Source organism: Hyla sarda, chromosome 2 (assembly GCF_029499605.1).
Source record: "Hyla sarda isolate aHylSar1 chromosome 2, aHylSar1.hap1, whole genome shotgun sequence".
NCBI lineage: Eukaryota > Metazoa > Chordata > Amphibia > Anura > Hylidae > Hyla > Hyla sarda.
In genome coordinates, this window is record NC_079190.1 from 234045430 (window position 1) to 234055712 (window position 10283).

Here is a 10283-nt window from a genome sequence, read left to right on the forward strand (position 1 = left end):
CACCTACCATGCATTGTCGCCCCGTGGACGGTAGTTCATCGCTGCCATGGTAGTTTTCATAGTCTCTTCGAGTTGTCCCATGTGCCTTATACACTGCACCACATACTGGTTTACAGGGTTGCCTGCTTGGCAGGTCCCCCTCTGCATCCCTGCTACTCTGTCTACAGGCTGGTATCTCTCCCCTGTAGGCGTCTTCGTGTGCGGGACCAGTCGTGGCCACGGTCTCTTTGCCCTATGGCCAGACTGCTTGGTGTTCCAATCCACCTGGTCACCTCTCACATCCGGCTGCCACTGCAGCTGTAGTCCGGTGTCTCTCTCCCAGGTGCAGTCCCGCAGTGTGTGCGCTTGTGGGTTCTTAGTTCCCTTTCTTCCTGTAGGTTACACTGTCTGCCTTTTTTCCTGCTCCACATTCTTTCTTCCTCTCCTGCAGCCTTGGTGTTTTGCACCATTAGGAGATGGTGGTGTGGGTTTTTTATCTGTGGGTTCCGGGGCCTTTTACAGCAACGGCACTGTTGCTTTGTTCTCCTTTTCTTAGCTTGCACTCTTGGTCTGCTGCGAGCATAACTCCTTTCCTGCTGGCCCTTTGGATGTTTGTGTTTTCACAGTGTCTGCAGTCTTGGTACGCCACGGTTGTCGTGGGGTCCTCATGTCTGTGATTCCTACCTATGGTAGGACCGCTTTGCGGGGGTAGAGCCACCTTCTTTGCTGTGCCCAGGGGCTTCCGATGATTTTGTCTCCCTGGTTCCGGGGGCGGTTGAGAGCACCTCTGTTCCGACATGGGGCCTGCTGGGTTGCCTGTCAGTTCAGCCGCTCCCTGTACTTCCGGGTGTTCTTTTCCAGGGTCTCTGTCCAGGGTGACTCAGGTGCCTCCTCGTCACTATCTGGATTAACCCTCAACAGGTCTGGTATTTTTGCCCAGCTTTGGAGTGCGGGGCTCCGATCCCTCTTGGATAGCACGGTGGCTCCTCCAGGCGGCGAGGGTTGCCGCTGGAGCCTGGGGGCTTCGTCCACCCAGTATTGCATTTCCCAGCTCCCTCTGCGCCTAGCGCGCTTGCCACCCCCCCCCCCCCCCCCCTTTTCGCTTGGGGTGCGAGGATCCAGGGTGCTTGTCGTAGGTCTGTACTTGAGTTGTCGTTTCCACCACCCTTGTTTTTTCCCCTCCTGGAGGGACTATTTAGTTTTTCCTACAATGCATTCAACAGTGGATTTTACAGCCTAGGCTTGTGTGCTTTCTGTCCACTGTCACAGCTTGGTGCTCTCCCTGGAAGGGGTATGTCCTTCTTACACTTTTGTTTGAGTCAGTCGTACTGCATTGACTCCACAGTCTTCTGGAGTGCTCCTTCCAATGCCCCGTCCCTGGGAGTCCAAGCTGGGCTCTCAATGGTTCTCCCTCCATTCCTGTTCGGATGGGATGTTTCTTGAGACTGCTCAGGTCTACTCGGACCACTCTAATCTATCACTGTTAGTCCCCTTGCTTTGGTCTCGGTCCTGCGATGCTGCGGTGTGCCTTCTTTTAAGGCGGCTCTCCGATTCCTTGAGCCTTGGTGATGGTTCAGTTCTTGGACATCTGTAGCGGCCAGCCCCTGACGACTCAGCGATCCATTGGTCGGGTGGTATTTCTGTTCTGCTCTCCTTCCTTTCTTTCTGGAAGTTTTTTTCGCAGGCATCTGGTTCCCTTTTTCCTGTGGTTTCTTGTCTCTATATATCTCATGTGCCTTCGGTCTCTACAGTGGATGGACTTTTCCTTTGGTGTCCTGGTTGGTCCTTGGATGGGAGATCTTGTTCTGGACCTAGTAAGTCTCCGACCTGGGGACTCATCCACAGATCTTGCGGGCATGCGAGTTGAGTCTTGGGACTGTCTCTTTTTCGCCGGTGGTTGTTTTTTCTCCACCCTAGGGGACTGCTTTGGTACGTCCCATCAGTTAGGTGTCCCCCAATGACGAGCGACCGAGAAAAGGAGATTTTTTTTTTACTCAGCGTAAAATCTTTCTCGTAGCCTTCATTGGGGGACACCGCACCCACCCATTTCTTTTTTCCGGTTCTTTGGTTGTTTCCGGGATTCCTTTCTAGGGTCCTTCGGACGTATTTCCTCGCGGGCTTCTCCTACTGCTTTGTGACAAAACTGATTGCCTCACTGCAGGTGGGCGGGTATATCCTGCCAGGGAGGAGCCGACCTTTCTTTTTCCTAGTGTCAGCGCCTCCTAGTGGAAAGAGCATATACCAATCAGTTAGGTGTCCCTCAATGAAGGCTACGAGAGAGATTTTATGGTGAGCACAAACAAATCTTTTTTGAGTTTTCAAATTTTTTCTTTTCCTTTCTGGAGAGCCATAACTCTAGTGTTGGTATATCATGGCTTTTTATTGTTTTTTTTTGTTTTTTTGTTTGGGCAGAACCAATTTTTACATTGTAATGACAATTCATTTTACCATAAAATAAACTGAAACTAAAATTATTTGTCATGAAGTTGAGAAAAATGCAGTTTTGGGAATTTGAGTGGGTTCGACATGTTGTCTGTATTCAGGTAATTTATGGTTTTACATAACCTGACCCCTATACAAATGTTTTTGTTTTTCCTCTCTAGCTTTTTGCTTCAGTGCAATTTGTGATGTTTTTGATAGCTTCCATTTTTTCTGGCAGGTGATGTGACCAATAAAACTGCCATTTGGCATCTTTTTCAGTTTATACAGTTTATCATGCTGGGTCAGTAAGGCCCCTTTCACACTACAGTTATGTTCCTGCATTCTGACATCCATTATTTAATAACAAGTCATGAAAAAATAGATAAAATAACTGAATACAACAGATGATAACTGACCAATTTTAACGGATATTGTCAAAATAACGGATATGTGCCATCTGTAATCGCCCGTTAGTCGATTTTGTCCGTTATTTCATTTCCATGGGACTTCCTGGTTGTAATGCTGTATTGAGCATGCTCAGTACCAAAAAAACAGATAAAAGATGTTGTTTGGGAACATCCGTTTTACATAGACTTCAATGTTAAAGTTTAACGGACGTTATTTCACCTTTATTTTTGTCGGAACAAAAAGTCTTTGCTGGCAAAAATAACGGAGATTGGAAAAAACTGACATACCTGATGCAAAAGGATGGTCAAAAATTCTGATTGACATGAATGGGATTTTTTGACGGGAGTAATGCCAGATGTTTTTACACGAGGATACCTGTAGCCTAATGGAGTTTAATTATTTTTTTTGTATAATTACTTGGAAAAGGGGGCTAATTGTAAATGTTGTTGTAGGGAAGGTATATTTTAAATATTTTTAGGAACATTTGTAACTTTTAGTAGTCCTTGATTATTCGTCTTTTCCACTTAATGATGGGTGGTGCAATTACACCCTGCACCTGCAATGGGATTTAAAGCGAGCTCAGCAGCTGAACTCTTAAGCCAGTGAGGAATTGCTGCTATTGGCAACCAAGACTCACCGCTAATGGCGATCACGCTGTTTGCAGGCTTTAAAAAGGTAAATGCCAGACATCAGTTGGGCTAAATGCAGGGGCGTCTTGGTTGTGGTGGCCGATCGATTAACTCCTTAAAGACTCAGCCCATTTTGGCCTTAGGGACAATTTTTTTATTTTTAAGTTTTTAGTTTTTTCCTCCTCTCCTTCAAAAAAATCATAATTCACTTATATTTTCATCCACAGACTAGTATGAGGGCTAGTTTTTTGCACAACTAGTTGTTCGTTGTAATGCCATCACTCACTTTACCATAAAATTTATGGCGCAACCAAAAAAATACTGTGTGTGGGAAAATTAAAAAGAAAACCGCAATTTAGCACCTTTTGGAAGGTTTTGTTTTCACGCCATACAAGTTACAGTAAAAATGACGTGCTCTTAATTCTTTTGGGTCAATACGACTAAAATGATACCTATGATTACATTTCTTACTGTTGTGCTTCAAAAAAATCACAAACTTTTTAACCAAATTAGTACGTTTAAAATCCCTCTGTTTTGCTGACCTATAACTTTCATTTTTCTGTATAAGCGGTGTTATGAGGGCTAATTTTTTGTGCCATGACTTGTACTTTTTCTTGATACCATATTAGCATATATATATATATATATATATATATATATATATATCACAGAAAAGAAAACGTCCGGCACTCGAGAAGATGCAGGTAAAACTTGTCAATGGCTTTATTCACACGCTTAGGCAGGACACAATCTGACGCGTTTCGCACCCTCAGGTGCTTAGTCGTAGATCTACGTGATCTACGACTAAGCACCTGAGGGTGCGAAACGCGTCAGATTGTGTCCTGCCTAAGCGTGTGAATAAAGCCATTGACAAGTTTTACCTGCATCTTCTCGAGTGCCGGACGTTTTCTTTTCTGTGAGAGTTCTACTAAGCCGGGAGCGGTACCGGTGTCCGTAGCACGAGAGTGCAGCAAACGCGAGAGTGGTGAGCAGCCTGACCTTATCTGCACATATATATATATATATATATATATATATATATATATATATATATATATAATCTTTAATACATTTTTATCAATTTTTGGGGGGGGAATAAAAAATAAAGCAGCAATTTTGGACTTTTTTTTTTTTTTTTTGGTACGTTCTCGCTGTTCACCGTACGGTATCATTATATTTTAATAGTTCGGATATTTACGCACACGCCGATACTAAATAGGTTTAAATTTTTTTTAGATACTTTTTGGGGGTGAAGTGGGGAAAATTGGACAATTTACACTTTTATTGGGGAGGGGACTTTTTTTAAACGTTTTTTTCTTTTATTTATTTACACTATAATCATTCGATTGCTAATACTGTTCAGTGCTATGCATAGGGCATAGCAATAATTAGTGTAATTGGTCGTCATCTGCTCGATCTCAGACCAGAGCAGAAGACCTGTGGAAGGCAGCGGAGGCAGGTTCTGGATGATCGAATCGCCACGGCAGCGCTGCAGGCGATCAGACGATCCATTTTAGTGACCGTAATGCTGCAGATGCCGTGATCTGTATTGATCACGGCATCTGAGGGGTTAATGGCGGACATTTGCGCGATCGCGGATGTCTGCCATTACGGCGAGTCCCTGGCTGCTATCAGCAGCCGGGACCTGCCACACATGACCCGAGCACCGCTCTGATGCTCGCGGTTATGTATAGGAAGTGAATATACGTCCTGGTGTGTTAAGTACCACCTCACCAGGACGTACATTTACGTCCTGTGTCAAAGGGATACATGTTTTTCGTTTTTTGTTTTTATTCTAAACTGGTGCCAGTAAGTTACAGGTTTGTAAATTACTTCTATTTAAAAATCTTAATCCTTCCAGAACTTATCAACTGCTGTATGACCCACAGGAAGTTCTTTTCTTTTTGAATTTCTTTTGTCTGACCACAGTGCTCTCTGATGACACATCTGTCCATGTCAGGAACTGTCCAAAGCAGGAGAGGTTTGCTATGGGAATTTGCTCCTACTCTGGACAGTTCCTAAAATGGACAGTGGCGTCAGCAGAGAGCACTGTGGTCAGACAGAAAGGAAATTAAAAAAAGAAAAGAACTTCCTGTGGAGCATATAGCAGATAAGTACTGGAAGGCTTAGATTTTTAAATAGAAGTAATTTACAAATGTGTTTAACTTTCTGGAACCAGTTAATTTTTTTTCCCAGTGGAGTACCCCTTCAAGATGATGGCCAGAGTATCCCTGCCTGAAGCTGTGCTGTTTGGTGCTTTCAAATTACAGGCAGTCTTGGCAGCCTGTATAATAAAAAGTACCAATAACCGTGATGTATACTATGGCATAGCGTTGAACAGTGTCTGTCACAGAAAGATAGGGACTAAAAATAGTTTTAAAAAAAAAAGTGTTAAATGTGAAAAAGCCTCCCCCCCCCCCCCCAAATACGTTTTAATCACCCCCTTTCCCCATCTCTTAAATAAAATAAGCAAACTGAATTGCAGAAAAGTCCAAACTATTAAAATATATTAATGAAACCACACAGTGAATATAAACAAAGTCCAGCATTGGTCACGTATGTGCCACAAAAAATGTATAAAAAGCTATCAAAAAGTCCCATAAAAAAAAGGACCTATAAAAACTAAAGATTATGGCACAAAATGAGCCCTCATACAGCCATGTATTTGGAAAAATGGGTATTGGAATTAGGTATTGTTGTAATTGAATCGACCCACAGAATAAAGATAACGTCAGTTTACCTGAAAAGTGGGGAAACGCCCCCCAAAAGTTGAAAAATTGCATGTTATATTTTTATCAATTGGTCATGCATAAAACCAGCCTTCATATGACTATGTAGTGGGAAAATTGAGTTAGTGCTATTAAAAGGGTAAGAAGGAAAAAATAACCTCAAATTAAAAATTGCTCGTTCCTCAAGGGGTTAAATAAATGAATGCAATACATATAAAGTGCATTAATCTATTTAATTTACAATCCTCTTCTACAGCCTGCCTTTGGCTGTACAACAAAAAATGTGGCTACACCCCCTTTCAAGGCCTTTTCATGTCTGGTCATTAAGGGTTAAAACGCATGAGACCTATAATTGTGCCATAAAACATTTTACAAAAATAACTTACAATCGAGTTTTATTTTTATATAATGCAAACAAATGGGTCCAAGTGTGTTAGTAAACTGTCTATTGCCCCACCAGGTGAGGCTGGTGTATAAATAATCTGGCACCTATCTAGGTATGCACTAAGTAAATTAATTCTAAACACAAAAAATCGCTGCAGTTTGTCTCTCAGCAAGGGAATTGTATAAAGTGTGTGAAGGAGGCCTAAGGCTACATTCACACTACAGAATAAGCTTTCACAAGTCTCTTCTTTCAAAAATGGCCTTTCCTATAACAGTTTGGGAGGTTTATCAAAGCCTGTGCAGAGGAAAAGTGGATTAGATGCCCATAGCAGCCAATCAGATCACTTCTATTTTGCAGATGCTGAAGGAAGTTGTCTGGTTGCTATGGATAACTGCTCCACTTTTCCTATGCACAGGTTTTGATAAATCTCCCCAAGTGTGTGTGAAACCATTCTAAGGGATTTTGGCCCAGATTTATCAAACTATGAGAGTGATTTCCCCACAGCAACCAATCACAGCTAAGCTTACACTTTACCAGAGCTCGGTAGCTGAGCTGTGTTTGGTTGCTGGGGGAAAATCACTCCACTTTTTCTCACACAGTTTGATAAATCTGGGCCTTTATAGTTGGTGAAACCAGCACATCCACAGACCATATATCAGATCAGGGGAATTTGGAGGCCAAGTAAACGCATGTTGTATTTTTCAAACCACCCCATAATATTTGCAGTGTGTGAACACGACACATTAACCTGTAGTTTGACTATTTTATGCCTTTTAATTGCAGGAAGTAAAGAAGCCAAATAATCCCAGAATGTGTGAGTTTGGAAAGTGGCTGCCAAGAATCAAGTCTCATCCACATGCTGCTTATCTCAACAGAGATGCCATCTGTTTGTAAAACATGGGGTCTATGCACTTTTGCTTTATTGCTCTTAGGATGAGAAGTTGCATCTTGAGTGAACATCTCCAGGATTCTTCTGCAGAACTCTCCCCCCTAATTGCAAAGGATTTTTATTTTTTGCAGATTTAGTTTTAAGGAAATTTGAACGTGAGATCTAAACAATTTTCTCAATTAAATGATAAAATGTTTTGAGTCCAATGAATTGTTGTCTGTGATCTGTAGAGTGCTATAATCTGCTTTGCTTTTTCTTTTCTAAATTCTTAGTGTTCAATACTTGAGTAACTGGGACCTCCTACGATCCTCCTGAACGGGCCCCTGCAGTCTGCCAGAAGCAGCCGTTCCAACCCCTGCAGGAAGCCGCTGTTGACACTCCCCCTCCATGTATCTATGGTATACATGGAGGGGGCCTGTCAGCCGCCAATCTGTGCAGGGGTCGGCATGCCCCCTTCCAGCAGACTGCCAGGGCCCCGTTCAGCGGTCAGGACCCCCCAGTGATCTATAAGTTATATTTCGCTACAGAACGCCTTAAACCTTTCGTGCATTATACATGGTTGACAAGAATCTAAATCATGTCAAGGACCCTGGTATGATAAGAATGTCTACTATAAAAATACTTTGTTTTTAGACTTATTTATTTATTTTTTGCAAAATAACAAAAACCCATGTTTCCACAGACTGCCTAGCACTGTTTTCATTCTTATGCAGTTATAGCCTGCTTTAGTCCATCCTTCCCATTCTCTTGTAAAGTCCATAAATGCCACATACACTATATTATACTGGAGCGCTGATGTGCTTTAGGCTACCTGCCACATCATAAACACAAGCAGAATGAACATTTTTAAAGCTGGTTGTTGACTCTCCTACAGATTGTGTAAATGCTACACAAGTAAATAATTTTATTAGTACATCGACTTCAGATGCTCATATTTATATCAAAGAAAATTGAAGATGCATGCACCCCGTCTTGAAGTAAAGCAAGCAAGCTTGATTTATTGCAGTAGATAACACAAGATCATTGCAGCCGGTGAAGGGAATGGGTACAGGAAGCTGCAAACATCTGTGTTAACCGTGCACGTGGGCTTAGTCAGACTACACCAGGTGTGATCTGACTAAGCCTGCATGCGCAGGTGAAACAGCTGTCACACCTCTTAGATATCTGCAGCATCCTGTACCCTCTCCCTTCACCGGCTGCGATGATCGATCTTGTTATCCACTGCAATAGATCAAGCTTGCTTTACTACAACAGGGTGAGTGCATCTTCAATCCTCTTGGATATGTTTATGCAGCGTTTTGTGCTTCATAGCACCACCATATGCTTGAGCTAGTGATAGTGCATGTGTATGCTACTAGAAGTTGCATATAAGGGGATATATTGGATCCGCAGTACTGACGCTGCTTAGCACACCTTTCTCTGCATTCACGCTCATATTTATTTACTAGCTGTAGAAATTAACCCCTTAAGGACTGAGGGGTTTTCGGTTTTTGCACTTTCGTTTTTTCCTCCTCACCTTTTAAAAATCATAACCCTTTCAATTTTGCACCTAAAAATCCATATGATGTCTTATTTTTTGCACCACCAATTCTACTTTGCAGTGTCATCAGTCATTTTACCCTAAAATCTACAGCGAAATGGAAAAAAAAAATCATTGTGCGAAGAAATTGACGAAAAAACGCCATTTTGTAACTTTTGGGGGCTTTTCTATGCAGTATATTTTTCAGTAAAAATGACACCTGATCTTTATTCTATAGGTCCATACAATTAAATTGATACCCTACTTATATCGGTTTGATTTTGTCGTACTTCTGGAAAAAAATCATAACTACATACAGGAAATTTATAGGTTTAAAATTGTCATCTTCTGACCCCTATAACTTTTTTATTTTTCTGCGTTTGGGGCGGTATGAGGGCTCATTTTTTGCGCTGTGATCTGACCTTTTTAGCGGTACAATTTTTGTATTGATCAGACTTTTTGATCGCTTTTTATTCATTTTTTCATGATATGAAAAGCAACCAAAAATACGTTATTTTGGACTTTGGAAATTGTTTGCGCGTACGCCATTGACCGTGCGGTTTAATTATATATTTTTAGAGTTTGGACATTTACGCACGCGGCGATACCACATGTTTTTTTTACAGTTTTTTGTTTTTTTTTGGGTTATGGGAAAAGGGGATGATTTGAACTTTTATTAGGGAAGGGGTTAAATGACCTTTTGTTAACTTTTTTTTTTTTTTTTCACTTTTTTTTTTGCAGTGCTATAGCTTCCATAGGGAGCTATAGCACTGCACACACTGATCTCCTATGCTGATCCCTGCAGAGCCATAGCTCTGCATGGATCAGCGAGATAGGGGCTCAATTGCTCAAGCCTGTAGTTCAGGTTTGGAGCAATCAAACCCCGATCGGACACCGCGAACACAGGTAAGGAGACCTCCGCCTGCGTCCCAGCCGATCGGAACACGCGATTTTATCGCGATGTCCCGATCAGCTCGACTGAGCTGCCGGGAAGCGTTTACTTTCGTTTTCAAAGTTGACCGCCGCGTCTGAAGGGTTAACAGCGCGTGGCACAACAATCGGTGCCGCGCGCTGTTAGCCCAGGGTGCGGGCTATGATTAGCAGCCGGGACCAACCCGGTGTGATGCGGGGTCATGGCGTGACCCCGTTTTTAACACCGGGAGCGGGCTCAGGACATACAGGTATGTCCTAAGTCCTTAAGGGGTTAAGTATAAATGTAAATGTCCTAAAAATGCATACAGTAATAAACACCTGCACATTTATATACATGTAAAAAACACCTTATAGAAGCCACGACTTTTCTTTAAAAAAAAAAAAGCAGCAT

General features: G+C 42.2%; 1 protein-coding gene across 1 annotated transcript in view; it reads left to right on the forward strand.

Annotated features, from left to right (window-relative positions):
* The window catches only part of PABPC4 (poly(A) binding protein cytoplasmic 4), a 45373-nt gene extending 37170 nt beyond the window's left edge, over window positions 1-8203 (forward strand). The window contains exon 15 of the mRNA XM_056556641.1: window positions 7335-8203. The gene's annotated coding sequence lies outside the window, so the exon portion shown is untranslated. The remainder of the gene's footprint in view (window positions 1-7334) is intronic.
* Window positions 8204-10283: the final 2080 nt, after the last annotated feature.